The sequence below is a fragment of the Pteropus vampyrus genome, unplaced genomic scaffold (assembly GCF_000151845.1).
Source record: "Pteropus vampyrus isolate Shadow unplaced genomic scaffold, Pvam_2.0 Scaffold249, whole genome shotgun sequence".
NCBI lineage: Eukaryota > Metazoa > Chordata > Mammalia > Chiroptera > Pteropodidae > Pteropus > Pteropus vampyrus.
The window spans coordinates 303433-309965 of NW_011889030.1; the positions used below are offsets into that span (position 1 = coordinate 303433).

The 6533-nt window shown below is 35.2% G+C and overlaps 1 long non-coding RNA gene across 2 annotated transcripts in view; it reads right to left on the reverse strand.

Moving 5' to 3' along the window:
• The window catches only part of LOC111729140, a 152192-nt gene that overhangs the window by 82784 nt on the left and 62875 nt on the right, over positions 1-6533 (reverse strand). Inside the window, exons 2-3 of one of the 2 annotated variants that reach the window (XR_002776111.1) lie at positions 2492-2761; positions 2011-2112 (exon numbers count right to left, since the gene is read on the reverse strand). The exons of the other annotated variant lie outside the window; for it this stretch is intronic. This is a non-coding gene — a long non-coding RNA (uncharacterized LOC111729140). Of the gene's footprint in view, positions 1-2010; positions 2113-2491; positions 2762-6533 lie in introns of those variants that run through there. 2 annotated transcript variants of the gene reach the window in all.

Sequence of the window (6533 nt, forward strand, 5' to 3'; positions counted from 1 at the left end):
TGTGGACTTAATTAGCTTCTCAAGAAGGGGAACTGACTGACCTCCAGATAGGACCTCAAGACTAGGACAAGAGATCATTTAAAACAAGCAAACAACTAAAAAAAAAAAAGGAAAAGAAGAAATTTGAGATGAATATTATCAAAATGAGTCAAAAGTATATTTTAAAAATCTAAATATATGAGAGTTCTCATGATATGGTTGGTCCCTTAGAAAGAAAAAGAATATTAATTAGAAGTTTAAGACTATATATTTTATTGAAATGAGATAATAGTCAACTCACTGTATTATTTGGTGACCCTCTCTATGGAAGAATTATACATTCTCATTCTGTTTAATTTAGAGATGGCCATATAACCTGTTCTGGCCAACGAAACATGGAAGAGAAAGGCATTTTTATCTTCTTGTGGAAACTTTAAGAAGTAATAAATATTTCACCATGTTTCCTTTCCTTGTTTTGGGAGATCATAGAAATATATGTCAACATAGAGCTTCCAACAGCCTATTTACCACAGGGACTGTAACACACAGTGTCTTGCTGTCCTGCCATGGTTATATAATGTGAACAAGAAACATTTTTGCTTTAAGAAACTTTTGTTGTTGTTTCCTTTCTTCCTTCTTTTAAGCCTCTAAAATTTAAAAGATATCTGCTACTGCCGTAGCACCACCAAGAGTGACCTGATAGAATGAGGGACTTTCTGAAATAAGAAATATACAAAAAATGTAATGTACTTTCTTCTGAATATGAGAACAAGGCTTTGTAATCAATTAGGTATGAATTTAAATTCCAGCTCCATTGATACAAGTATCCACTTTCCTAAGTATCCACACATTAATCCTGTTTCTTGATAACTTCCAACTTCACGTTTCAGGTGTAAAAATATTGGCATGTGGACACATAATGAAGTTTAAGTATTTAAATATAATCATAAATGAGAAGAAATACTAGCCTGTTGTTAACAATAGGGATTTGAGAGTAAATCTAATCTTCTCCATGTAGAACACTATATATTTTATTAATAGAAAGAGACAATTTTCAAGGATTTTCAAACCATAAATGCAACCTATTATGAAAAGTCTAAAGCTCGGACCTTGAGTTCTTATCTGATAGAAAGTTTAATCATGAAATCAATATTTTGTGAACAAAAATTCTAGTGAGTTGTATGCTGCTGGGGAGAATATTTTCATGGCTCAACAATGCTACTTAGTAAGTGAAAATCACTGAGGCATAAACTGAGAAGGAAGTTTGTGAAATGAAACATTCAGCTGTTTTTACAAGATATTGGGCAATGCAAATTATTTTGTCTAACCACTGTGATTTTTTAAAGCTTGCTGATGCCTATGTAATGGCCCATTAGGGTAATCTAACTTGTAGTTGTGTGTGCTTTTTAGCCCCTTGTGTTTATTGATACTTATTTCCATATTTTAAGTCACTCTGTTCTAGCACTGCATGAGGTTTTTAGAAAAAGAAGAGATTTGAGGTGGAGAAAATAATGGCACATTCTTCAATTTTTTTTTTTTTTAAGGAGGAGAAGAGGGTTAAAGTACTAGCTCTGTGGGGGGTCATATAAGCACCTACAGAGCATTGGAGCCGGAGTACTGAAACTTAAACTTTCCCATACCTTCTACATGAGATTTCTGTAATTAACCATAACCTGAACCCCCTACCTGCCACAAAGCTCTACAGTGATGAGTCATTTTGGTTATGCCTAATTTTTCTTTATAATTAAGTTTATTGGGGTAACATTGGTTGATACAATAATATAATTTTTAGATGTACATTATCATTTGACATCTGTATATTCTATTGTGTGTTTACCTTCTAAAGTCCATTTTCCTTCAGCTATCATATACCCTCCCCCTATATTGACCCCCTTTACCCTGTCTACCTCTCCCCTCCTCCCCCACCTCCTACCCTCTGGTAACCACTCGTCCATTGTCCATGTCCATGAGTCTCTGCTTGTTTGTCCTATTTGTTTGTTGCTTTTAGATTTATATCCCACATATAAGTGATATCATGTGGTTTTCAACTTTTTCTGTCTGGCTTATTTTGCTTAGCATGATTATCTTGAGGTCTATCGTGCCTAATGTTCTTGAATGGCGACTTCCTCGATTCTAGAAAACACAACAGAACAATCAAAAGAAAGATTTTTTTTTTCTTGTAAGAGCAAAAGTAGTGAGGTTAAAAAAATTGAAGGATGAAGATGAATATGAATATAAATAGGAATAGGAATATAAATATAAGGGGAAGTCTCATTAGATAAAATGCCACTTACTCAGAAAAAAGATCAAATAATTAAAGAATTGGTTGCTTCTTTCTAAGTAGATCAATGGCTATGTTAACTTGATACTGGTGAAATGGACCACTGATTCTTTCACCTTTTTGTTTGGGGATTTCTCTCTTTTCTCTTGTTATCCTCAATATTCCTATTCTATGAATTCCAGCATTTAGGCTTCCCTAGTGGGAAGGAGCACCACACGTGATATAACTCACCAAAAGCAGAATCTGTTTCAAGTCCCTTAGCAAAATGTGTGTCTGCTGTTCTCGTTGAATCTAAGCCCAGTTCACTTCTTTTCAAAATAGCAGGTTAATCTAAGTATGATAGACAAGGATATGTGCCACCCAGATCTCCCTCAAGAAAAGACTGCTCTGCTGCAGGAGCGTGGTCAGCAGAGAGCCTCCGACAGGCAGCTCTTCCATGATCAGCCTCAGTTTCAGAGAGCAGCCTCACCAGAGATTGTGACTTTCTCTGGGTAGTCCATGCTGGAAGAATGAAAAGGCGGGGATATAAATGCACTGCCATTGTAGCTCAAAATAGGACAACTCTAACAAATAATACTTGTTCCAGGCCTCTCCTTCAGGGTAACTAAGTCTTTGTAGAACCTACATCAAAGTTAAACTTCTTCCTCTGCCCCATCCTGCTTCCTCACTTTTTTTCCCCACAGGAATTGATCCCTAAAAAGTATCTTGCACTCAAAAGTTCATCTGAGTGTATGCTACCTGAGCACTTCAACGTACAATGCCAACTAGTTCCTCCTATTAAAGTATTGTTAGCACATAATGGCTGTGCTTCTGGGTGTATTATAGTTGAAGAAGAGATGCCTGAAAACACAAAGGCTTTATTCAAAACCAGTCATTCTAAAACTCTAAGATTCTCATAATTTGGCAGGCAAGAAGTTTTTGCAAAGATTTGAAAGGCAGATAAGTCTTCTTAGGATCATTTTAATGAAACTCATTAGGAGGCTACTCACTCTATCAACAGAATACAGACAGAAAGATAAAACTTCAAACTAATTCTCTATAAAAAACAAATGATTTCAGTTTTAATAGCATATATAATTATTTTTAAAACAATAATATGTCATATACTGTATTGCATTATGCACATTCACTGTCGCTAATGCATTCATGGAGCAATCTCTATCTAACTTTATTGATAAGGAAACTGAGGCCCCCAAAATATGAATGAATGAATGGGTGAATGAATGAATGAATAGTGAAGCAAAGCAAAAGCATAAGCCAAAATATGTCTGAACTCCAAAGCCTATGATTCTGGCTTTCTGGAGGGAGACAGGGAAGAATGAAATTTGGGAAGAAGTATTAATACTGATGCCATTATTAGTATACCCAGGAGTTGGAAGCAGAGACACAATAGAAAGAAATCTTAGAAGCCTGAGAGAATTTTATGATTAATTCTTTTACTTCAAAATTGCTCTAACCAAAGTCAAAAGCTCCATAAAATTATTTTTGCATAGAGTCTGACATAAAATAAAATAAATAAAATATTTTAACTTTGGTTTTCTATTTAAAAACTAAAATTTCTAAGTAGATAGTACAGATCAATGTGTTCCTATCAAGACTTTTGATGATAAGTGACTAAAAAATGTTAATAGAAACTCAGCATTATCGTTTATTTATTATATTCTAGAAAATACCATGTGAAGCACAAAGACACATTACCTTAATAGCTTTTATTATTTACATGTAGTCAGAATTTTCAGGTATCTAATGATAAGTTCCTAAAGGTCACACACATCAGAATGGTTACCTTGGCAACTGAGAATAACCAATCACAGAAACATTTTAGTTTGACAGCAGCACTGTCAGTGATAAACAGTCCCAGTTTGACACAGGAATAAAATTGGTACCCTGAACCTGAACAGCGCAGGAACACACATAAGATAGGCACAAAAATGCTGCAGTAGGATGTGTTCTAAAATTCTGCTTACAATAAAAATTATTACTGCTCAAAAAGGACACTAGTTGCCAGGGGATGTTTAATATTCCATTGTGCACTGAGTTCTCTCATAAGGCTGAAACTTTAATTGGTTTACTATAATTTTTAACATAATGTTGTATGGTCATACTTAATTGAGTCTAGACACAGAAGATATTTTGAATGGGATTTGCAGGGCACTAGAAAACTCTTAGTAAAGTGCTCCATGAATACTTTTGAAGTACATGGATGTGGAGATGGCATTGAAATATTGAACCTTGATTCATTGATCTCATCTATTGAGTAGCTGAGAAGAATTAAGAAAGTGAGACTTCGTTCTTTCTTATGCCCCTTCAACCATATCACACAAGCATTTCCAACTCCCTTGATTTGTAAGGCTAAGTTTAAATGATGATCTTCTGGGAAAGTTAATTGGAATGTCGTTTTTGGTTTGATTTTTTTGTTTGTTTGTTTGTTTGTTTGTTTTAATAGGCCAGACCAATAACCTACATACTGGCTTTGGCACACAGAAAAGACAATTCAGTACATAGATAATACACTGAACAGTGGAACCAGAATCCTACGCTTTTATTTCCATACATACAGGCAGCCAGATTGCAAACACCATCCTTCATTAACATATTTGCTCAAAAATAGTCCATTTGTTTATGCTGAATAAATATGAGCATAATATACACTAAAAAATGTGCTATATATTTCTTGCATTGACTCACTGGGCTCTGTTAGAGATAATTTTACTGCCAGTGTAGTCTCCTCTGGCCCGACTTCCAAGACTAGGTTGGGTACCCCTTTTCGGTCTACTTTAAAAAAACCTATATCATTTATCACATTATTTTGTAAATTATGTATACTTGTCTCTTCTTTTAACTACAAGCTCTTTGAGAACAGTAATCTTATTTGTATAAATGTAGTATATCCCCAACTTTATCCAGTAGCTCACTCAGAGTAAGTATAAAGTAAATGTTTTTTGATGGGTCAGTAAAATTTTAGAGAACACAGTGAATTATAATTATTTTTGCTAGTGGAACTCCTTTTGACTTCTGATCTTCTGATGCAACTGCCTCACACAACTACTTGGTAACTTGGGCTTTCCTGTCTACAAGAAAATAAAATGGGAATGAGAGGGCAGCTACCATTTTTTTTTTTTTTTCCTTTTTGGTTAGACTCACACTCGCTCTGCATTTTTGGTTATGTAATGTTTTGAAATAATCTTACCTGTTGGAATTTTCCTGGCCCAAACTCCTGAGATAGAAGCCTCAGATCTAAGATCTTAAATTTTCGATTTATCACATGAAGACTCCCTGAATTTATTTTCTCTGCCTGCTTCCCTGAGAAGCAGCTGACTGAGCCCCATTGAGTCCATCAAATCTAGGCCCCTAACCTCTGTCTCCTTCCAGATCTGCTTAATGTGAATTAACATGATAACAAGGATTTTGCTTTTTAAATTTTGCGTATTGTCTTTATGCCAAGACAAGCTCAGAAATTATATACATTGGTATTATGAAAAGCCAACTGCATATAAGTGAAGTCATACAGTATTTGCCCTGTGACTGACTTATTTCACTTATCATATTGTCCCCAGGTTCATCCACGTTATCACAAATGAATAATGCTGTAATCAATATGAGAGAGTAGACCTCTTTGATATAGTGATTTCATCTTTTTTGGATATATATTCTGCTATGGTGTCAATGTTTGTGTCCCCTCAAAATTCATAAATTGAAATCCTAACCCCCAAATTCGATGGCATTATTAGGCGGGGGCCTTTGGGAGGATAGAGCCCTTACGGATGAGATTAGCGGCTTAAAAAAACAGGCCTCACAGAGATCCTCAGCTCCTTCCATTTTATGCAAGGATAAAATGAGAAGTCTGCAACCTGGTAAGGACCCCCCATGCTGATACCCTGATCTTGGACTTCCAGCTTTTAGAATTGTGAGAAATAAATGCTTTTTGCTTCTGAGTCATCCAGTCTGTGATATTTTGTTATAGCAGCCAGAACAGACTAAGATATACCCAGAAGTAGAATTGCTGCCTCAGGTGGTAGTTCTATTTTTAATTTTTTAAGTAACTTCCATACTGTTTTCTATAATGGCTGCATTAGTTTACATTCCCACCAACAGTGCACAGGGCTCTGTTTTCTCCATAATCTCACCAACACTTGTTATCTTGTATTCTTTTGATAATAACCATTCTAGGTATGAGGTGATATCTCACTGACGTTCTGATTTACATCTTATGATGGTTAGTGAATTGTGCATCTTTTCATATACCTGTTGGTCATCTGTATGTTTTCTTTAA